The sequence below is a fragment of the Mustela nivalis genome (assembly GCF_964662115.1).
Source record: "Mustela nivalis genome assembly, chromosome: 20".
NCBI lineage: Eukaryota > Metazoa > Chordata > Mammalia > Carnivora > Mustelidae > Mustela > Mustela nivalis.
In genome coordinates this window covers 29,261,233-29,286,371 of record NC_139039.1, presented here as the reverse complement: position 1 = coordinate 29,286,371, position 25,139 = coordinate 29,261,233, and the positions used below count along the sequence as shown (strand labels likewise).

General features: G+C 36.0%; 1 protein-coding gene across 1 annotated transcript in view; it reads left to right on the top strand.

The window, feature by feature from the left end:
• Nucleotides 1–25,139, top strand: part of TENM3 (teneurin transmembrane protein 3) — a 2,451,411-nt gene that overhangs the window by 1,692,768 nt on the left and 733,504 nt on the right. The window contains exon 8 of the mRNA XM_082715814.1: nt 9,380–9,460. The gene's annotated coding sequence lies outside the window, so the exon portion shown is untranslated. The remainder of the gene's footprint in view (nt 1–9,379; nt 9,461–25,139) is intronic.

The window sequence follows — 25,139 nt, the reverse complement described above, 5'->3', positions numbered from 1 at the left end:
AGCAGGCTTCCTGCTGAGCAGAGAGCCTGATACGGGGCTCGATCCCAGGACCCTGAGATCATGACCTGAGCCGAAGGCAGAGGCTTAACCCACTGAGCCACCCAGGCACCCCATAACTAACATTATTGACAACACTTCACATCACAGTTTTATTTGGTTAGCTTGACGACGGTTTGTTTAATGGAAGGATATATTTTGTACCATGCGTCATATCTGTTTCTTTGCTTCTGTTTCTCTTCTTTTTCTTTTAACTACCTGTCCCTATCAGTTAAAGAAAGCAGTGAAATTATCCCTTCTGTGTGTTCCTCTGTTAACATCTGATTAATATAGAGGAATTTCATGGACGGAAAGAAGTCTAACTTGCACAGTTTGCCAGTGCGATATTTATACTTTGCTTTGAGCCTCTGTGAAAAACGTGCCCAGAAATTGAATCCATGACCCAGTCTTCTGATGCCAGCTCACCTCTTCAATATTGATTTACCTTTGTTTTGGGTGAAAACTATTACATTGTGTGCTAATGTGTAAGAATTTTTCCTAGAAAGTGATGTTATTTGATAAGGTGTTTAAAAGCAAAGTCCTTTAAAAGGATTCCTTAGAGAGAAAGTCGATACGTAATTCAGTATTAAAAGGATCAGGGCACTGTCCTTTAATTACACAAATTCCTTACACACACACTCACACACACAAACACGCATGCACACGCACACACATACTCACACTCCTCTGTAAATAGTAGAAGAACTGCATGTAAAAGTGCTTAGGATCATAGAAGACCACAAGCTAATGTTAGTTTGCAATATACTACTATATTTCTTGTGAAGTGCAGTAAAACATTTAAATTTCTAGTGAATCATTTCATTTTTTCTGATAAGGCACTAAATATATTTTTCAATTTCCCTTTCCATCCTTTTTTTTTTTTTTTTTTTGCCAGTACCCATGTTTTCTTTTTGTCATCCCAATCTGAGCCTCTTTCAGACTTCATAAACAGAAATGCCTCCTTGCAGAAAATATCTTGTGTACATACTTATGTAAATGCGAAGCTTTGTCATAAACCAAACTGCTCTGAGAAGCAAGTCACAAAGGGGGAAAAATGAAACATTTGGGGGGACCTTATGATATACCAGGCATTATAGTTGATAACCTCTTACACATTTTCTCAAATAAAATGGAATAAAATTGATTTTTAAAAAATTGTTGCTTCTTAATATTAGATACCAACTGCATTATTTTTCTTTTATTATTGTTACCTGATTATTTTGATTACTGAATTACCTTTTCCGGTTTGGAACAATAGACCTCTGTTTTCAGAGAAATAAAACACAAGAAACATGAAAAGGAACTTAAATAAATTACATTTGTTTGTAGAGAAGTATTTCTCATAAGAAGAATATCTCAGTTCCCAATCCAGTTATTGTAGAGATAAGTACAGGTACAAACAAAAGAAATTTAGCTGAGACACCAGGAAGAATGTTCATGTGAATAAGGTAGTTCGGAAATATGTCATGAAAAATGTTGATAAGTTTTTGATATTTTTATGGAAAACTACATAACTATTTATGGGCTGATTTAGATACATTGTTGCCTAGATGACATTTTCTAGATACTACTTTAACCCTGGTTTCACACTTTTAGAAGCTGAAAAGAATGGAGGTCAGGAAAAAATTAATCGTTCAGCTAAAAATAGTAATTTCACCAATGCAAAGATGAATTAAATTCCTTCTATGATAGTGTTTGTTCTTTTGTTTGATTGTTTGTCTTTTCAGCTGCACATTCATACTTCTTCAAAGAACTGTAAGCAATGCATTTTTAACACAATCACAATGACTCTGTTACTTTCATGAAGATTTATTAATACTGACTACAAAATAAAAATGTCAAAGACACAGTAAATATCATGCATAAAAACCATGAAGAAATGCTACATTGGTTTGAGGACAAATAGGAAACATAATTTACATTCTGAGTAGAAAACGAATTTCTAGTAATGTTAGGCAAAAACAAATTATGGGCAAAATGCTAATGGTCCTCATGATACCTAGATAAGAAGGCAAAATTGAAACAAATTTTGGTTCTCTGTGATGTACAAACAAGGCTGACCCTGGGCAAGACATCAAGTGATCGCCTGCCCTTGACTTCATTCCTCGGGTACCTCGGCCCCCTGAGGGTCTCTCCTGGATCTAGGCATCTACAAGTACCCGGTCATGAACAAAAATTGTTATTTTAAGTCCCTGCTCATGAAACATTTTCCACCCTCACTTCCATCCTTTGATGGCACTGGTGCTCAAAGCTTTTGACCGTGGTTTATTTAAGGATTTATATATCCCAATCTACTTCTACTCTTCAGAGGAAAAAGACCTAATAATAATAATAATAATAATAATAACAGTAATAATAATAATAAATAGTGGAGAAGGGCAAAATAACAGTTAACATATTACCAACATAATTATACAACAAAGCAAATGATGAACAAATATCAAGTCAGTAATGTTACAAATACATTAACTCATATATATTTGTGCGCAATCAAGACCAATTCAAAACAGTGGTATTAATGGTAGTAGTAACCACATGTCCCTTTCCAGATTTCAGGAATTCTAACAATTTTCATGTGAAAATGAATAGCAGGAGCATTGCAAGGCAGTGGGTTGCAGTCCAGTGGTTTTGTGGAATACTAATTTAGAGTTCTCCAGTAATTCTGGTAACATGCTCATCTTAGTTTATGAGTAGTACCTTCTAGCAACTCAGCAAATACTAGTGGGTATCTGTTAATCTCTATGATATTGAATGTTATTTAACTCTAGAAGTTAAAGATGAGTTTTCTATCCATCAGGCTGAACTTTGAAGTTCCACAGAAGTTCTTAGGGTGTGCTTTAAGCTTTAGGGTCCCCAAATCAACTCACTGGTAGTGAGCTGATAGAATTTGAGGTTTTCCCTGATAGAGATTACATTTTCATCCTTGTTCTCTTGGGGGCTAATAACTATAAAGTTGAAAGTCCCAGGCTACCAAAAAGAAAAAAAAAAGTTGGGGTGGGGTGGGGGGACAGTGAGAAAGAAAGAAGAGAAAAAGAATGAGAAAAAAGAGAGAGAAAGTTGTATCTTAGTAAGCCACAGAGATATGTCAGACCTTGAAAAAAAAAATCTTATAATTGGACCCTTATTAGGCCACAAACTGGGGAACCAGTGCAGGGAACGATTAAAGTTAACAGCCGTATTGTCACTGTCAAATCAGCCAAGATATTGATCAGGAGCAAATAAAATTGAGGAAGGTCTGATAAGAGGAAGATGTATCAAGACAATTCAAGATGGTGGGTAAACTGCCTTGATAGGTCTGAAGTGTGAGATCCTAGATTCTTGTATTCCAGATGGGGAATCTCAGTATGCAGATTGCGTAAGTGCGACAGTGTGCTCTGATTTATTTAAGTCAGTGTTTTTCAGAAGGCATCATCCTTTTCCCAGGACTTTGAATTATCAATGCCAAACTATTGGGCTACTTCTTTCATGGATTGTTCTTCCTTTGCTCTACAGTGAGTTGATCCTATGACTCAGTTAGGGCTCCGACGACATCTGTTTGTCTGAACATGTCAAACCGTCTGTACAAAGTGATTTAAGGTGTGTTCTAATGTGAAATTACTCTTTTTTTTTTTGTCCTGTTATAATTTCCAATTACATTTACTCAAGTACTACCAGTTTCCATTTACACACATCTTTCCTCCTTATGTGGAGCTTACGGTTGGGAACATGACTTCATAGATCTCACCCGAGCTGTATAGAGTAGGCTGTGTTGGTCGTTGATGAGCAATGTGTTGTTTGGATATCAGCTTGGAGCTTGGGATTTCGATCTTACTTACTGTTGTCAGTAGTTGTTGTTATTCTATTGATAAATGTTTAAAGGAAAGATTTGTCTTGAACTTTATAGATTTTATTTCCAGGGAAGCCAAGGACAAATGTTAATATGGTTATTAGTTCTTTTTTCCATTTTTCTTTCCACCCCTCCTTTCTTTTTTCCTTCCTTCCTTCCTTCCTTCCTTCCTTCCTTCTTCTTCTCTATTTTTGTTGTTCTTCATGATGACGGCTTTGAAGGAGACAAGGGGTCAGGAAGACACAAAATGCATTATTTGGAGTAGGTTTTAGACAGTCTAGATGTTCTGATAAAAATTCTAGTTTAGTTGACCCTGAATGCTGTTTGTGTTTGATCTTGGACACCCTGACAGAAACGTCATCCACATGCTTACACAGAAGACGGTAAAAATAAGGGGTTGAAGCCTTGCTAAAGCACTTTCCTCATTGATAAAATTGGCAGTGACCTTAATCAGTGACTCTCTAAGCTTTTTAGCACTGACAGAAATAACCATTTCTTTCCACTCTGTCTATTTTCATCATAGACACTTTTTTCCTGTGATCTTCAGATATGATACATGTCCCTAGGTTTGTAGAGCTTTAGAAATCTGCTTACTTCATTCTTCTTGTTTGTATTATGATTCTTATCAGAATCTTCCCAAATATATATTTAAGGAGACTTGATTGGAAAAAACCTCAACATGTAGAAAAATTAAATCGTTAACATAGAAATTCATAAATTTGAGTCCATTTAAAATAATCAGTTGGTTTCCACTGTTTATAAATCTGCACAGCGTAGGTATTGCTCTAAGTTATATGCGCTATATCCACTTTTTAAAATCCCTAGATCTTGGTGATCTTCTAAATATTTGTGAGGCATTTAAAATCACCGAAAGCCAAAAATAGTTTTTTCAAGAGTAAAGTTAATAGTAAATGACTATTTTAATTCACTTGATATTTGGAAACCATAATCTTGATTACATGGCTAACCTCACTAGCACCCATCAGTAATTACTCCCCATAAATTAACATGCTATTTCTATCTTCTGTAATTTTCAAGAAATCGAGGCTGTTAACTATAAACTCTGGATAAGTCGCCCACGTCGCCGTCAATCTAGAAGTTCCTAACACCCTCATGATTAACTCTATGGTGATCAGTTGTATGTCCATCTAATTCACAATTTGTATGATGGAACAATCACACCAACTGTCCCACTCTTGAGTTATTTATTTTATAGATGCTTCCTTGGGTTGTCTTTTGGCCTATCATTACCCTTAACAAAAATCCTATAATTTTAAAACAATGTGAACTCATTGAAGCTACATATTTACAATTGATAACTTTAGGAATGATTACTTTTAAATGAATTATGCTGACCTGTGAACCCCAGGAAGATTAAATCCTGAATCATTGCATAATGTTCAAGATCAGCCATCTGTTCAAGATCAGATGGAGAGGCTGCTTTTTAGGAGAGAGAACTATGGTTCAGCAGTGATATTAAGTGCTGGGACTGTGTATATTCTCTAGAATTATATAATTGTAAGTAATGAAGGATTGATATTATTATAGCATTGAAGTATATCAAAGTTAAACAACTACAACCAAAAGCCGTCATGTTTACCTTGATATTGATAGGCATCTTAACTGATAATACTTAGTGTGATGTTTGAATAAATGAAAATAAAATGTTGAAAAATTCAGTGGTAACCATCATCAATATTAAAATATATATATTTGCATTTTCCAGAAGTTGTAGCAACCACAAATAGTAAAATCTCCTTCAAACATAGTTGGCCAATATCTCTGACTGTCTGTCTCTACGGGCCACCAAGTGTAAAGAGCCTGTGATACCCTTTGGGCATAATAAAGGAATCTCAACAAAGGAGGAAAGTGACAGAGGTTACAGACAGTGTGACTGACTCAGGGACACAGCAAGATAGGTACAGTGTGACAAATAAGAGCCATTGTGGTCTTAGGCAGAAAGCCTGTTCCTCAGACTCAACCAAGTTAGGCTTCAAAACAGGAAAAGCAGCAGCAGCTTCACAGAACTATTGTGGGGATGAAGTACATGCCCGTGTACGCAACATCTACCCATGCCTGACACGAAACATGTGCCATGTTCTCATGAAACTTCTCTGTTTCTGAACATGAAACTCCATGTTCCTTCTGTTGTCTGTGTGATTGTTCTCCAGTAACAGAAGGTCGGGTGTGGAGAAAAATAGTCAGTGGTCGGCTAGAAGACTCGCGGGATTGGAAAGTGTCTTTGCAGCTGGAGCATTTAGAATTTTGGTTAGGCCAGTCACCATACTTGTTGTTGCTCAGCATCGTATAAACGGTATTTGTCTGATACGGTGCCAGGGACATAGCTGATGTGCAAGAAGTATTTCTTCAATGAACAAATAAATAAGAACCATGGAATTTTCTCAGAGAAATAATCTTAGATGATATGACTGGGTTCTTGTGCCAGATGATAAAATGTACAGAGCCAATAAGATAACTAGAAAAGAGTATTTAGCTGTAGAGACTCATGTTGGGTAATCGAGGCTAATCTGTAAATGTCTATTTTTCTCTTGCCTGTTTTTTGTTTTTGTTTTTGTTTTGTTTGTATTTATGTATTTATTTAATTTATTTTTTATTCCTAAGTATGCTATGACTGGACCAGGAGCCAAAAGACTTGATTTCTGGTAATGAGTCATATACTCCATAGCTATGTGATATGACCTTGACAAAGCCATCTAAAGTCTCTGCGCTTAAGCTTACTTGTTTGTGAGAGGTGTTCTGTCTCCTCCTCTCTCTCTTTATTAAACGTTTTAATATTTTTAAAGCAGTGAATGTTGACATTCAAATGCACTCTTACAGAAAAGCCCAGTGCTTCACTATAACAAATGCAAGAGAAAGTGAATGCAGAGAAATGCAGAGAAAGTGAACTTTCTCTGTAGAGAAAGCGGTAGACAGAGCCTGAGTGTGCCTTAAATGCTGCCCATGTCCCTTTATCTGTCTTCTTGCCTCTTGGTGGTCCTTGAGGTACTTGATAAGTCAGACAATCTACATGTTCCCTTCCAATGATAAGATAGAGTTTTAGAAAAGAGTATTTAATCAGCATGGCTTTAGCACAAGGCCCACACATTTTCATATGAAAACACATTAAGTTTCTTCCGTTAGAAATCCAAACTGAGGAGCCCACAGCTTCTCCAAAATGCAGTGGAACCAACAGCTTCCTCTGCCAGCCATTTTCGGTAATCACGTAGGAAGCAGATAGAGATCCTCCAGTGCCAAGCTACTTGTATGGATTTGTGAAACCCAAAGGTTTGACCACAGAAAGCAAACAGCAGTTTGTGTAATCACTGTTCTCCTATAATTGCAGTCTTTAGAGTCACAAATGACCAATGAATCCCTAGATATAATTTGGGAATTGGCTGGTCCCCACCCCCACCTTCTGCCATGGCACTAGGTACCACCTACTCCACCATACCAGGCTCTTAGTGGGACATCTGATAACCAGGAACTGAAGAAACAGAGCATCGGCTACTTAAACTGTAAAGCATAAGCCATGGGCCTGAGTGTTCCACAGCATAAAAAACCAATTTTTCATCAAGGTAGAGACTATAAGGAAATGTAACAGGGATCTGCCTCTTATGTGTTCCAGCTCAGAGTGTGCCAACGTGCCCCAGCATGGCACCCTAGTATGGGACTTGGGACTCAATTGGAGAGTTATGTAGAAATCAAGAGTATTAGTGAACAGTAGTTCCAACTCTGACCAGGAGAAAAAGCACTGATCAGTGTTGGCTTTGGGAAGAGTGACCTTTGGCAAATTACCTAAGTCTTATCATGTTCAGTTACCTCTTCTGGAATCTTTGGATAAAAAATAGTTCTTGCTTTATAAGATTGTTATGGAGATTAAATGAACTAATCAGTGGGGTGCTTGGGTGGTTCAGTGGGTTAAGCTTCTGTCTTCTGCTCAGGTCATGATCTCAGGGTCCAAGGATCGAGCCCCGCATTGAGCTCCCTGCTCAGTGGGGAAGCTGCTTCTCCCTCCTTCTCTGCCTGCTGCTCCCCCTGCTTGTACTCTGTCAAATGAATAAATAAAATCTTAATTAATTAATTAATTAATGCTCATAAAACACTTAGTACTAATATGCTCAATAAACATGAACTCATCGCTTTGTGGTTGTCTCTGGGGTTCCATGTCCACACATATCCAAGTTGTGGGGAAGAGTCACTGTGCTGGGGGAGGAAAAAATACCTCAATCACCTTCAGGGACCCTTATCTACTGAATATAATCATTTGCAGAGATCCTTGATGTGCTAAGAAAATGTCAGAGTGCCATTTCATAGAAATAACTACGTACCGGAGCAGATCATGCCCTCGTGTAAGGTGATTTGCAGATTTTTAACAACTGGTATGGTTCAGGCACAAATCAAGAGATTTGCTATAAAAATTGGTGCTGATGTTTGTGCACAATGGCCAAATAGAAGGTCAGCTTCCATCACCCCCCAATTTTTGTCATCAACCGTAAATACCTTGCACCTTACCAAGTCAACAAACAAAGGAAATAAAACACTTTTTAGCATTAGTCCTGATTGAATTTCAAAGCACTCTGTTCTTGAGCAGAGTGTCTTCCATTACATTTTTCTCCCTTGTCTTTCTTAACCAACTGAGCCACCCAGGCGTCCCATCTCCCTTGTCTTTCTTGATGCCAGACTCCTGTGAGCCTCATGCTTCCTCTTGATTGCTTCCTCACTTACCTTTTCCTTTCTGGTAAATGGAACCGAGTCTGTCCCTAGCCCTCCCTCTTCAGACTCTAACTCTCCGGAGAGACCACATCAATCGCCATTGCTTTCGTGATCACTTCTCTGAGATTCGTAACTGCTTAGCCCTGTCTGTGGGACCTCATTGGTTCCTCTGCTACAAACTCCCACTACAGCTACACTACACACTGCAATAATCTTTTGTATTGGCTTGTCCTGAATCCTTGAACCTAGCTAGTGCCTCGGTCACTGCAAGTGACAACTTCTAGACCCAGGACTTCACTGATTCCAAATCCTCTGAAAATGTTTCCCAGTGAAACTGAAAGCATTCACCTCCCCACCCCCTGTTCCATTATGTTCAAACTCCCCACTTGGTCATTTGGTCTCATTTACCTGGATTGCCCTCCCCAACCTTTCTTCCCTGTTCCAGTTCCTGCCCACCTTCTTTAAGAAATCAGATTTTTTCTTGAGGATCAGCTGAAGCCCCACCCCGAAATCTTTACCCATCCTCCTTCTTGGAAGTAACCTCCTGATTCCCATAACTTTGATCTATTCCTCTTTAATGGTATTCACAAATTTGACACATTTTTTGTACTTCTTTATTTGCCTAATTTCTCCTGTACCTCCTGGTACATACAAAGATACTTAGCAGTTGCTTGTTACATGAAGGGTTACGTGAATGAGTTATCATTTTATAGTTATGGAGATACATACATTATAGTATGATGTATACAGTGATAGTAAAATAAATATAGTATAGCAATTTTTCTATTTGTACTGTTTCTCCAGGTTTGTAAGACAACCAGCGTCTTTGCGTGGCAACGCCAATGAGTGATCTGATACAAAATTGAAGGAGAATACACCTTTTTGGTAAGTAGCCTTTAAATTTTAAATCTGTTATCAAAAGCTAATGTGCCTCTATTTTGCTTAAAGCCTTGTTTTATAAATTTTTAAAAATATTCTGCTGTATTTTCTTGGAGATTAGAATTGATGAGGAAAGTTTTCAAGAAAATTATTATCTTTTATAAATCACGCTTATATACAGCCTTTCATTTCTGACACCATGCTGAAGTGATTCCACATAGTTTGGGGAAGAATTGATGTTTTTGTGTAAATTCTATTGGAGTATAACATTCAGAAAAATGTACAGGTTGTTAAGTCCATAGCTCAATGAATTTTCACAATGTGAACACATCCGTAAAACAAGACACAGCTGAGAAACAGTGCTACATGCAACCCAGTAGATCCCTACAATCGCATGCCCTTTTGAAGATTTCCCGTCTCCCTACCTTCCCCAATCCCCACCCAGCACAGTTAATTACCCTCATGACTTCCAACACTGCGAATTAGTTTCCCCTGTTTTTAAATGTTTTGTGAATAAAGGGACTATCTTTTTAAATGGCTTAAAAATAAAGAAAAAATTGAAGAAGAGAGCAGGAAGGCTGAGTGATTTTTCTATTTATGCAACAGCTGTGTTTCCAGATGATTTGACAGCTAATTGGAGTCATATTGCGTTTATTCTTAAACCTAGCAAATATCACCTGTTTTAATTGTGGGTCACTGCTGATTAAGCACTCCACTCGGGTTTTTCCTTGTATGTGTGCTTAATAAATTATAGCCTGCCCAAGATCAGGAAAGGTATTCATCACGTCAAATGTTTACAGCAACTGTCGCTTATAATTAGAGCAAAAGATTTTCTTTTAGCATTGACTGATTTAAATTGATAATTAATGTATGATGAAGATCTTGCAGTTTCTCAAAGGAACCAAGAAAATAGGTAGAGGTACACTTAGATCAGCTAAAGGCTTAATGTCACATTTGTTAAAGGCCTTATTGTATTTAGCATAATAAATGAGAAATGGAATCACATTTATTTCAAGAGAGGTAACTGCCTTTCCGGTTATCTATTCAAGGGAAGTCCTTGCTAAGAGCCTCCTCATCTCTGTTAATTTTGAGGCTTCTTCCCAAGAAATAGTAATTAAACCTTAACACTCCAAATGTTTCACTTAATGGCTTAGATTGTAATTTATTGGTCAAGATCCTGGAGACAAAAATATTAGAGTTTCTACCTAGCCTACTTTTCCCAAAAAACTCTCACTGCTCGATTTCTTGTATACTGAAATATATAATAATTTATTAATTATTAATATACCAATGAAAATTAATTATTAATATAATATATTAAATGTGACTTGCCCTACTTAATTTTCATTTTAGGGCAACTGGTGCTGTTTTTAAAAAATGACTTCTATAATTCAAATCATCTTTGTTTTTTACCTTTAGTGTCATTAATTATCTGCCTATTTTACCAAATTTTGTCCATTATATGTTATTTATCTTTTATCCGGAGAATCTTCTTGTCCTACTCCTAAATTTTAAAGATACTCTCCAGTTTAGAGAGCTCTGTAGTCTCCTTTATACCTCTATCACCTCAACCTGTTCTTGAACATGTACTTAATTGTCTTTAATTATGTGCATTTTGCATATAAGAAACACATTTAAAGTAATATTTCCTAACTATCTTATTTAAAACTCTTCAGTGGTTCTTCTATTTATTTTAAAGAATATGTATGTTATAAAGTATTTATAGAGTTGCAAGATTAAAATTGACATCAAAAAATGCAACACAGTAATATCTCAACTTTTTAAAATGTTGGGAATTACAAAAATAGCTACTTGGCATATATTCCATTCAGCTATTAATATGCATTAAGTGTGAAAAACAAGGAGTTCTTTCTGTCATCAAGACAGGGTCAATCCCTAACCACTCTCCCTCACCAGTAACTTTCTATCTGGAGATGAGTTTTTGCCTACCCTTGAACTTCATTTGAATGTGGTCGTGCAATGTGTGCTTTTCTGCCTCTAGCTTCTTTTATTCAATGTGGTATTTTTGAGTCTCGTGGCTGTTGCTTAGTTTAAAAGTAGTTTTAAGTTCAGCCTTTTTTCTTTTACTCTTCAGTAGTATTTCATTAAATTAATATACTGCCCTATCTATTTTTATTATTTTCTCATGGGGCATTCAGGTTGTTTCCAGGTTTTACATATTATGAATAAAGCTGTTACAGACATTTCTGTAAAAGTCTTTGGTGGCCATGTGTATTCATTTCTCTTGGAATAATATCAAAGAGTGGATTTCTGGGTCATGGAGCAGGTGTATGTTTAACCGTAGAACAGACTGCTCAACAGTGCTTTAAAGTCTTTGACCCATTTTCCACTCCCACCAGAGAGGCATGAGAGCTCCATTTCTCCCAAATCTTTACCAACATTTGATGGTATTAGTCTTCTGGGTTTTAGCTTTTTTGTGATCTCACTATGGCTTTACTCTGTATTACCTTTGTGATTAGTGGTGTACGGATATTTTTGTGTTTGTTAGACATCTATATATCCCGTTTTCCTTTGAAGGGTCTATTTGAATTGTTTGCCCATTTGCTGTGTTTGCTTGATTTGTGGGAGTTTTTAAAATATAATTTGGAGATAAGACTTTCGTTAGATTTTATATACAGTGAATCTTGTCACTAGTCTGTGGCTTGTCTATCTCCTTAACTATCTCTTTTGATAAATAACTGTTTTTATTTTGATGAATTAGTCATTTTTTTTTTTCTTGTATGGTTCGTGCTTTCTGTGTTCTCTCTAAGAAATATTTGCCAACATCAAGTTTGAAATCATTAAAGCTTTGGTCTTACATTTGGATTTATGATGATATTGAATTAATTTTTGTGCATGGTTTGAGGTAGGGGTTGAGATGCATTCTTTACACATTTTTATTGCAATTATTCCGGCACAATTTATGGAAAAAATAATTCCTTCCCAATTGAATCTGTTTGGCACTTCGTGAAAACGAATAGATCATATCTGTTTCTGAGCTGCTTATTTTATTTTATTGATCTGTTTCATTATCTCTATACCACTACCAGACTACTTGAACAACGTAGTCTTGAAATCAGGTAATGTAAGTCCTCCAACTTACATTACATCCTTTTCAAGATTGTGTTATCCTTTTCAAGATTGTTTTAGCTTTAGATCCTTTATATTTCCATTTATATTTTAGAAAAGTTGTATTTAAAAAAAGGGAAAATGGAAAGAAAGAAAGAAAGGGGGAGGGAAGGAAGGAGAGAAGGAAGGAAAAAGTGAAGAGAAAAGCAAAAAGTCCTGTTGAGATTTTGATTAGATTGCAACCAGTCTATAGTTCAATTTGAAGAGAAATAACTATTTTTAAAATGTTGAGTTCTCCAATACATGAACATGGTAACTCTCTACTTATCTTTTTTTTTTTTTAACATGTTCTGCTTTTCACTGTAGAATTTTCACATATTTGTAAAGCTTATTCTTAAATATTTTGCTTGTTGTGCTATTATAAGCCACATTTAAATTTTCACATTTAACATTTCATCACTTGCTGCCATTATGCAGAAATACCACTGATTTTTTTTTACTTTATATCCTGCAATCATTCAAATTGCCTTACTACTCCTAGTAATTTTTCTGCAAGCTCCTCTGGATTTTTATGTAAATTGTCACTTTGTCAATGAATAAAGAATTTTACTTCACCTTTCCCAATCTTTATGCCTTTTATGTCTTTTTCTTTGCTATCGTATTAGTTTGGGCGACCTGAGCCATATGACATAGAAGGTGAGAACAGACATCTTTGCCTGTTCCTGGCCCCAAAAGGAAAGTTTTCAATCTTTTATCAATAAGTGTGATGTTAACTTTAGGCTTTTTGTAGGTGCTTTTTCAGACTAAAGAAGTTTTGTCTGATCCAAGTTTAAGTGTTCTTTATAATGAATAGGTGTTGAATTTTGTCAAATGAATTTCTTCTTGCACATATTGAAATGACTATGTGACATTTCTTCCTTTCCTGATGATTTGGTGGATTCAACTGATCTTGTAATTCCTAAACCCTTTTTGCATCCCCAGTATAAATCCTCACTTTATTGTAACGTATGACCATTTTATATAATCTTGGATTTGACTTGACATTTTATTCATAGAAGTTAGCTAGCTTTATATTCTGGAGGACATTCATTGGTCTCTTCTTCAAGAATTTTTGTCAGGTTTTATTATTACGTTACCGTTAACCTCATTAAATGAACTAGAAGGTATCTAAGTATTCCCTCCTCTTGTCTTTTCTTATAACTTTTCTAGATTCATTATCCATAAAACTTGATAGAATTCACCAGACAATCCATCTCAGCTTGAAGTTTTCTTACTGGGAAAATTTGTAATTACAAATTTAATTCTTTAAAAGATACAGAGCTTTTACATTTTTTTTATTTTTATGTTAATTTTGGTAAATTGAATTTTTCAACATATTTATTTCATATAAGCTATCAGTTTCCCACAAATGCTCATAATATTTCTTTATTATCCTTTAAATTTCTGTATCATTTATAGTCATATTTCTTCTGTCATTCCTGACATTGCTAATTTGTGTTTTTTTCTTTTAATATTTTTTCTTGATCAGCTCTGCTGAGTTCCATTAAATTTATTAGTCTTTTCAAAGTACCAACTTTTGGAATGTAAATTTTCTGTCTTTTTAAAATGTAATTAATTTTTATTTTTACTGTTTTTTCTTTTCATTTTAATTTGATCTTTTTCCAAATACTTAAGACAGTAACTTGGATTATATCTTTAAATCATTCTTCTTTTCCTATATCAATATTATAAAGCTACAAATTTCCCTTGGATCTTTACTTTCACTACATCCCAATTCTTATTCATGATATTTTCATTGTCATTTAGAGAGTATGAACCAAATATCCTCTGGTTCCCTTTATGATTTACTGCAGATTATTTAGAAGGGTGTTGTTTTAATTCTAAATACTTAGAGATTTTTTTAGATCTCTTATTCTAATTTAATCTCTCTCTCTTTAGAGTTGCATTTTGTGAGATTTCCATCTTTTGAAATTGTTGAGACATTTTATTTTGTAGCTGATTACATCATAATGGCTATCTTGGTGAATGTCCTAAGTGCGTTTGAAAGAAATGCATACTATGAAACTGTTGGGTGTTGTGTTATATAAATATAAACTTCTTCAATTTGTTTGGTCATGTGGTTGAAATCCTCTTTATCCTAACATTTTTTTTTTAATCTATGCGTTCTATAAAACACTGAGAGAAAGGTCCTAACAGTCTCTAACTATGAATATAGATTTACCAGTATTTCTGTTGTTCTGTCAACATTTTGATTTCATGCATTATTGAAGCTTTGTTGTTACCTGCATACACATATGCCTGTTGTTAAGGTTATTGTAAGTTCCTAAAGAATCAAGGCTTCTATTTATGAAATATTCTTTCATTTGCAACATTCTCTATCTTTGTGTCTGCTTTGTCTGATGCAGACAGAGCTCTATCACCTACTTTTGCCTATTGTTTACGTGGTGTATCTTTTCCTAGTCTTTTACTTTCAATCTATTGGTGTCTTGAAACCAAGGTGAATTTCTTGAGATAATATATACTTCTTTCTTGTATTTTTCTGGTATGCCTTATAATTGGAGGGTTCAGCTCATTGCATATAATAAATTGTTGCAATTTAAATCTACAATTTTGCTATTTATTGCATTTCATTTTGACTCTTCAGTTCCTCATTTCTTTTTAGAGGGATTAATCCAAAAATTTTTTTGATGATTTATTTATTTATTTGAGAGAGAGAGAGTATGAGGGAGAAGGAGAGAGACTCTCAAGCACGCTCTGCACTGAGTGTGGAGCTCGAGATGGGCTCAGTCTCACAACCATGAGATCATGATACGAGCTGAAACCAGAAGTCTGCCATTCACCAAGTGTGCCACTCATGGGCCCCTAATCAAAAAAAATTTTTTTTCAATAGCCACTTTAATTCCTTCATTCAGGCTCTTTAGTTGTACCTAAGATAACTTTTTACGTGTTTACAACATGCAGTCTTATGACAATCTACTTAGTATGCTTTGAAAAACATTTTAAAACACTAGAAAAACAAAATTTCATTTGAACCTTCATTTTTGTACTGTTTTTTTTGTCATATATTTTAGTTCGACACACATGAACACACGGCAATTTCATATTATTATTTTTGCCATAAAGGGTCTGTTGTTTAGAGAAACTAAGTGTATTGGTTTGGTAGTAGGGTTGCGTAACAAGCTGCAGGCTGTGTGGCTTAAACAAAATCAATGTATTGTCTCCCAGCTCCACTGGCCGACGAATCCCAGCTCAAGGTGAGAGTAGGGCTGTGCTCCCTGGAGGTGCTGGGGAAGCTCTGTCGCAGGTCTGTCCCCAAGCTTCTGCTAATTCCTGGGCTTGTGGCAACAGAATTCCAGTCTTCACAGGGTATTCTCCTTGTGCCCAGACACATGTCTCTGCATCCTGGTTTCCCCTTTTTGGATGGGCATCAGTCGTACTGGAATCAGGTCCTGCCTATTGATCTCATCTAAATGTGATGACAAAACTGCAAAGACCCAATTTCCAAATAAGGTCAAATTCACAGATGCTGGGGTTTAGGACCTCAGCATATGAATTTGGGGAGCTTTAGTTCAACCCATAATACTAAGAGAAGGAAAAAAAGAGTGTGTGTTTGTGTGTATATGTGTATACATACATATGTACACATATGCATATATAATTATATGCAATAATAAATAATTATTAAAATTATAGCATATAATATGTCAATATATGTATGAAATATAACATATATATCTCCCCATATATTTATCATTTTACATATTCTTCATTCCTTTCCATAGATCAACTTTCCACCTGGTATCATTGCCCTTTAGCCTGAAGATATTTCTGTAGCATTTCTGGCAAGACAGGTTTGCTAGTGACAAATTTTCTCAGCTTTCAGTTATCTGAAAATCTTTACTCTATTTTAAAAGATTTTTTTTTTCTTTTCTATTCTTTTTTTCTTTCTTTTTTTTTTTTTTTAACTGGACATAGAATTCTGGGTTGAGAGACTTTTTTTTTTTTTCCTGTCATTAGAGGTGTCATTTAATCATCTTTTGGCTTCCATTGCTTCTGATCTGAAGGTGGCCATCATTCCTATTATTATTTCCTTATAATAAGATTTCTCGGGTTAGCTCTTTACATATGGTAAGCCACACAATGTTTTGTTGTGGGTGGCTTCCCTAAGTGTTGTACAATGGTTGACAGCATCTCTGGCCTTACGGAGTTGCCATTAGCACCTACAACCACTCCGAGTTATGAAAATCAAATATGTCTCCAGAAATGGCCAGATTTTCCAGGGGACAAAACTGCCCCCAGTTAAGAACTGTTGCTTTATATGTAATGAGTCTTTTACTCTTTGTACTAATGTCAGGATTTTCTCTTTATCCTTGGTTTTCAGCCCAGATGTGACTAGGTACCTCTTTGCTTATTTCTGTTTTTGTTTTTCTTTTTGTCTGTATTTCCTGCATGGTTTTTGCGGAACTTTTGGATCTAAAAAATTAGAATGTTAGTTTATTAGTGTGTTAAGTATTTTTTCCTTGTTTTCAAATATTTTCTCCTCTCTCCTCTGAACTTCAGTGAAATGTATGTTGGATTACTTGATATTTTCCTCTGGGTTACTAAGGGTGTGTTCATTTATTTTATATTTTTGACTTTTTTTATTTTGAAATATTATAGATTCACAGAAGGTTTCAAAGAAATGTACATGGAGGTCTGTGAACCTTTAATCCAACCTTGCCTGTGTTTGCAGCTTACGTGACTATATTACAGTATCAAAGCTAGAAAATTGATATCGTTATAATCCACAGAACTTATTTACTAGTTAGGTATGCACTCATTTGTATGTATGTGTGTGTCAGTAGTTCTGTGCAATTTCATCACTTGTATAACTTTGTGTACCTACCACTACAACCAATATACAGAACTGTACTAGCAATTAAAATTACAAGTACTTAAAAATACAAGGATCCTTCATTTCACCTGTTGACACCTACACACATCCTTCCCCATTCCTAACCCCTGGCAGTGACTAATCTGTACTTGGTCTCCATAATTTTGTTATTTAAAGAATTTCATATAAATGGAATCATATAGTATGTAAACTTTGACTTTTTTTTTCCTACTATAACTCCTTTAAGGTTCATCCAAGTTATCGTATGTATCAAGAATCCTTTCCGGGACGCCAGGGTGGCTCAGTTGGTTGGGCAGCTGCCTTCGGCTCAGGTCATGATCCCAGTGTCCTGGGATCGAGTCCCACATCGGGCTCCTTGCTCAGCGGGGAGCCTGCTTCTCCCTCTGCCTCTGCCTGCCATTCTGTCTGCCTGTGCTCGCTCTCTCCCCTTCTCTCTCTCTGATAAATAAATAAAATCTTTAAAAAAAAAAAAAAAAAAAAGAATCCTTTCCTTGTATTGCTGAGTGGCATTCCACATCATGAATGTACCACAATTTGTTTAGCCACGTATCCTTTGAAGGAAAGTTTCCAGTTTGGAGACTACTAAAGCTTCTATGAACACTTATGTACAAATGTCTCATAAAAATATACTTCTCTGTGATAAAAGCCTAAAAGTGCAGTTGATAGGTTGTCTGGTATATGCATGTTTAATGTTAAAAGAAAATGTCAAACATAGCTGCTCTGGAAGAGTATGGAGTTTCCTCAAAAAGTTAAAAATAGGACCTACAACTCTGCAATTGCACTACTGGATGTTTACCCCAAAGATACAGATGTACTGAAAAGAAGGGACACCCGCACCCCAATGTTCATAGCCCCAATGCCCACAATAGCCAAACTGTGGAAGGAGATTAGATGTCTTTCAACAGAGGAGTGGATAAAGAAGATGTGGTCCGTATATACAGTGGAATATTGCTCAGCCATCAGAAAGGATGAATATCTACCACTTACATCGACGTAGTTGGAACTGGAGGGTATTATGCTAAGTGAAATAAGTCAATCAGAGAAAGACAATTATCATAGGGTTTCACTCATGTGTGGAATATAAGAAATAGTGCAGAGGATCGTGGGGGAAGGGAGGAAAAACTGAATGGGAAGAAGTCAGAGAGGGAGACAAACCATGAGAGACCCTCGACTCTGGGAAACAAATAAAGGACTGTGGAAGGGGAAGTTGGGGGGGTGGCAAGTGGGGCTTGGGCGTTAAGGAGAGCACATGATGTGATGAGCACTGGGTGTCATATGCAACTCATGAATTACTGTATACTATATCTGAAATTAATGATGTACTATATGTTGGCTCATTGAATTTAAATTAAAAAAAGAGAAAATGTCAAGCTATTTTCCGAATTGGTTATAGTATTTTACATTCCCACTAGCAGTGTATGAATGGTACTTTTTTTTTTTACATCCTTCTCAGCATTTGGCATTATCAGTATTTTATTTTAGCCATTCTGATAAGTCTGTAGTGATACCTCATTATGATAGTAATTTGTATTTTCAAAATACATCCATTCATGTGGTTAGATTCCAGGCATATTCATCTTTGGCGAATTTTTTTTTTCCCTGTCTTTTGCTTATTTACTTATTGGGTTGGTTTGTTTTTTAATGCTGAATTCTGAGAGTAATCAATATATTCTAAACACAAGTCCTTTGTTGATATGTGATTTGCAAATATTTTCTGTAACTCTCCTAAAAGAGTTTTTCAAAAGCTTCTCATTTTCATGAGGGCAAAGTTAGCAACTTTTTCTTTTATGGGTAATGCTTTGGGGGTCAAGTGTAAGAATTCTTCACCTAGTTTTAGGTCTCAGACTTTTTTCGATGTTGTTCTTTTTCTTTTTTTCTAAAAATGTTATGCTTTTATATTTTACATTTAAATTTCTGATCCATTTTGAGTTATTTTTTGTACAAAGTGTGAGCTTTAGGTTAAGACTGATTTTTAAAAATTGCTTATGGATACCTATTCATTTATTTTTAATCTTTTTTTTTTTCCTCTGTGTTCTTGAGATTGGGTATTATTCTTTGATCTCTTTTCAAGTTTACCAACCCTTTATTCTTCAGTCTCCAGTATTCTGCTAAGGTTATCCAGTAGATTTTCACTTTAGTTATTTTACTTTTCTACTTACAAAAGTACTTAGATATTCTGTTCTCTACTGATAGTCCTCCATGTGTTTAATCATTGTGTACCTATTTTCATTTAAGTCCTTGAGCATATTTATAATAACTGTTTCAGGTCATTGTCTGCTCACTTTGGTATCTAAGTTTAGATATTTTAGTATCTAAGGATATTAGATACTAATATTAGATTAGATATTTATGGGGTATATTTTGATTGCTTGCTTTTCCTCTTGCTCATGAGTCACATTCTTCTGCTTTTCCACATTTACAGTAATTTTTAGTTATACTCTGAACACTACTGATATTTGTCATAAAGAATTACAGGAGAATCTGGTTTATGTTATCTTCCTTTAAAGGTGTTGAGTTTTGTTCTGGTAGACCGCTAAATTAAGATTATTTTTATTTATTTACTTATTTTTTTAAAAGATTTTATTTATTTATTTATTAATTTGACAGAGAGATCACAAGTAAGCAGAGAAGCAGGCAGAGAGAAGGGGGGAAGCAGGCTCCCCGCTGAGCAGAGAGCCCGAAGCGGGGCTCCATCCCAGGACCCTGGGCTCATGACCTGAGCCAAAGGCAGAGGCTTTAACCCACTGAGCCACCCAGGCACCCCTAACTCAAGATTATTTTTAAACTGTTAGGATGATTTTACTTTTTGTTAAGGTGGCTGTATCTCCCTTTCATCCTAGGCCTTAGGGCATATCCTTTACTCTAAGTCTTTATCTTTACTCTCAGTTTGTAGCTTGTCTATAATTTCAATTCAGTGCTTTCAAATACTCAGTGTATTCTTACCACTCAGACTCACTTGGCTTTAACAGCTCTCAATCCTGCATGACCCCAGACAAAAGAGATCAACAGAAATATCAGCTCTCAGCCTCACAGTAAAGAGCCCACTCTGTTCCATCACCTGGAATGTCACCCCCTGTATGTGCAACCCAATCCTTAGCCAAAGACCCCAGAGAATCTCCACGCCGTCTTTCACTCTTCACTTCTCTTAATCCTACTGGGAGCATACTCCTTTCTTGTACCCTACCATGCAAGTTTCTAGATGCTTCTGTTGTCCTGAACTCTGACCTCTGCCTACTCTGACTAATGATAACACAGTGCTCTACTTTGGCTCTACTTCCTTATATGCATTCTGGACACTGCCATAGGGCAGATAGCCACAAGCACTGTTTCCTATGGACTTCTGTGTCTCGAAGATCACAGTCCTCCGCTGCCTGTTACCCATTGCCTCAAAACAGTTGTTTTATATATTCTGTTCGGTTTCTTTGTTGTTTAGGGTGAAAGAGGATGCCCAGTTCCCATTATTTGGTCATGGCCATGTGTGGAAGTTTTAATAATTCACTATAATTTTCCACAATAGACAAAATAATTGCGATGAATCTGTTTTCATTTGGTAAAGTTTAAGGATATCTCATGGTCTTTAACTCCAGCCAAATGAGGTACCCTCCCATCTTTTATAAATAGAGTGAACACATCTCCTGGTTTTCTTCACATTTTCTCAGGTAATGCCTATTACTAATAGTTCCCCATTTTTCTCCCCAAAATATTCTAGTTTGAATAATAAATTGGCTACTTTATTTATAAATATTAATAATAATAATGTTTAGAGTGAGAATCCTATATAAGCTAACTTTCTTTATTATATAACCATTTTTATCATGTAGTTTACATTCCCTGAATTTAATGTTGTTATTTCTTTTAGGATTTTTTTTATTTTTTTTTTTACTAATATGTAAGTTTGCATGCAACCTTCCTCTTTCTATTAACTGGTGCTTGGTGATTCATATTTCAAATGTGGTCAAGATGTGTTTTGAGAAGAAAGCTTCATAACACAAACCATACTTTTATTAGAATATTTCTTGCATAAGCAAAATGTATCCTATTTACTCACAATTTTTTTTTTTCTTTTTAGAGGCTTTTTTATTATTGAAAGATAGAAGGTTGCTCTTACTCATGTGGTTGGTTAGGTGAACTCCATGGACCCAGTGTCTAGAGCCCTGGCTTGGTACCAGAATGATAATAGACAGGGACATTGAAGTGCTTGAGGGTGGAAGAGTTAAGACTCTTTCTTTTCAAATCTCTCTTCTCAGTTCCTCTAATAGTCGTTTACATTTTAGCTGTTGTGACCTGGCCTTCTGAAAAACACATAGGAATGGTGCCCAATCACCATACAGAAAAGAAAGAGAAGCAAATTATGCAGAGAAAAATGACCTATATTTACCGTATATTTGGAAAAGAATGAATTACTTGAGTCAAGCAGTATTTGAGAGTAAATGTGATATCTTTCTAGCCATAAATATGATTCCTCTTACTTAAGAGGATTGTGTTCTCTGGACTGCATTTCTGGACATGTAGCCAATGCCTTTATAGCTTAGTACACATGATGTAAGGCAGGTACTTTTGTTCATTATTTATTTTCTTTGAATACACACCTAGTTAATGCAGACTGACAACCTGTATAGTCACCTAGTTATTTTTCAATTGCCAAGTAATATATCATATTAAAGATGGTAATAAATGCTGAACTTTCAAATCTTATGCAAATGTGTTGTATTTCCTCTATCTCCTGTTCAGCAATTTATTATTTTTATGTTTTTATATTGAAAACTCTTCATAACCGATTTAATGTCAGGCCGGTACCTGCAATGATATATGGAAAATGCCTTTCATTAACTGGAAGGTTTTCTTTTACGATAGTCCTTTCAGAAGATTCAAACTGTTAGTCAGAGGCACTTATTTTGAGAGAGTAGCAGCTTGGGTGCTGTAATACGTTCCCTCTGTTTTAAAACATCGCAAAGAATGCTGTCAGCTCCAAGTTTCTATACCTAGTATCTACTAAATCAGATCAGACCATTTTTATATAACGGTTGCAAATGTGTTTTTTTGAATGTTAAATCTGTTTCTATTTTTCAATCAATTTAAAATGTGTAGAAAAAGTGTTCTGATTGTATATTATCCAATTTTCATCAGCTGCCGGAAGGAAATGCTGTGAAAATCTGTGATTTAAAACTCTTAAAACTTCTGCTTGAAATGCATGTTTTGTTAAGAACATTAGAGATGCAAAGTATGTTAAACAGAATTTTGATGTCTTTATTAATAGCATTTAAAAGTTTTAGATTTCAGATATTCATAGATTTTATTCTCCTTGATTTTACAAGGTCATGTATTTTAGACCTTTGTTTTTCACCCTTTGGAGACAGCTGGAATTGTGAAGGAAACTGGTGAAATAAATAGTTCCATTATTAAAAATAAGGCTGGCCTTCCTAAGATTTAATGGAAATGATATTTTACATAAGACAGATAAACAACATATCTCCCAGTAACATTTAAAACCCACTGTGTATAAATCAATTCCCTGTGAGTCATGTGAAATACTAAGATCTTGTCTTCCTTGAGTTTATAATCTAGTTAATGTTGGTGTGTCAAAAGAATGCTATGTATACCTAAGTGCTGTTTGGGTTTGGAGGAGGAAAAAAGCAATTGTCTTCTCAAACATCAACATTGAACACCTGGGTGGCTCAGTAGGTTAAGCGTCTGCCTTCAACTCGGATCATGATCCCAGAGTCCTGGAATGGAGTCCCTCATGGGCGTAGCTGCTCACTCAGCTTCTCCCTCCACCCTTCCCCCTTGCTCGTGCCTTCTCTTTCTCACAGTGCTCTCTCTCTCAAATAAATACATAAAATCTTAAAAAAGATTTAAAAAGTATAACATCAACATAAAATGGGACTTGAGTCAAGGCATGAAACTCATGCATCATAGTAATTCACGATGAAAATACTATTGAATAGTAACAAATTTAAATGGAATATAATTTTTATTAAAGCCAAGCAACCTACATGGATATGAAAAAAAAGGTGAAAAAAAAACTTATTAGAACAGATGCTTTCTCTTTTAGAGTTATATTTGGTTTCATACTAACAGAAAAAAAAAAGAAGCACTGAAATTCTGTTAATTAGTACTTTATTTAGTTTTTCATGTTGACTTTTACCTACTTTATCAGTATTTTGTGCATGCTCAGGTAAGAGATTGCCAAAAAATTGTGACTTACCTTTCCAGGGATGGACTTTTGCACTTACTGTAAGTTCCAGGCAATGGCAGCTTCATGGTGCCATTTGGGTGTTTCATAAGCCTTCACCCTTCTGCCGATGGGGTATTGGATCAGGTCCAAAATGGCAATGGGGGCTCCAGTCGTCACATCTCTCTTCCGGCCTACAGTAAGTGGAGGGACAAAGAAAGTTGTCAGCGCTTCCTTTAAGACGGCTTCAAGGAGGCGAGCCTGGGTGGCTCAGTGGGTTAAGCCTCTGCCTTCGGCTCAGGTCATGGTCTCAGGGTCCTGGGATCAAGCCCCTCAACGGGCTCTCCACTCAGCAGGGAGCCTGCTTCCTCTGCTCTCTCTGCCTGCCTCTCTGCCTACTTGTGATCTCTGTCAAGTAAATAAAATCTTAAGAAAAAAAAAAAGAAGGCTTCAAGGAAGTAAAACACTTTACCTATGTGGTACATGAGTAACCCAACACTAGTCACATCAAGATGCTGCAAACGCATCTTTTAGGTGCGAGCGGGATTGCCTAGCCTTAAGTGAGCGGAGGGTTATGTTAAGGAGAGGAAGGAGATCACTGATGCCTAAGGTAAGCATAGCACGGTTTTTGTCATTCCTGCTAAATATTTTTAATGTCCATGGTGCAAATTGTGGCACCTGTCAGTCGAAATGAGTCTGGGCTGACTTAGGATCCTGAAGGGAAGGCTATCTCTTGTGAGGTTGATCAGTTCCTGGCACCCAAATTGTTATGCAGTGCTTTTGGCACCACCCACGTTAGTTCCTCGATTTTATGCAGATCATGAAAAAAGTCCTTGAAAATGGTGAAGGAAAAGGTAGATGTCTGGAACGCATAGTTAACTTGCGCAAAGGAGCGTCGGTGTATTTGAGTGGATGGATAGATAGGTAGGTATATAGGTAGGAGATTGTGTAGTTAGGTTAATAATAAGAAAGAGAAAAGGAGATGAAGGGGCAAAGGGGGAAGATGGAAGAAAACTAAGGAATTGGAGGGCATGTTTAAGGATAGTCTAGTCTAATCAAAATGTCGATCTCTGTGTTGACCTACTCTGCCGATCATTTATTTTCCCAATGCGACACGTCATTCTGCTCCGGCAAGATTTTCTGTTTGTGATCCTTATTATTATTTGTAGATGATGCTGTTTTTCCACATTGATAGATGCTGTGCATGTACCTCAAACATAGCCCCAAGGAAGCTTTTTTCCCCTAATATTTTATCATACGTTCCATTTCTTATTTACTTCTTAACAAGGGATGAATTTCTCTTCTGAGCGCTTTTCTGTGAATCTGCTTCTGTGTCACCTTCCGTGTTGCTTCATGCTGGTGGAAGGGTGGTACTAGAGCCTCATCCCTTAAAAAAAAAAAAAGATTTATATATATATATATATATATATAGAGAGAGAGAGAGAGAGAGAGAGAGAGAATCTAGAAGACTCCCCTCTGAGCCCAGTGTGGGGCTTGATCTCACAACCCTGAGATCATGACCTGAGCCGAAATCAAGAGTCAGTCCCTTA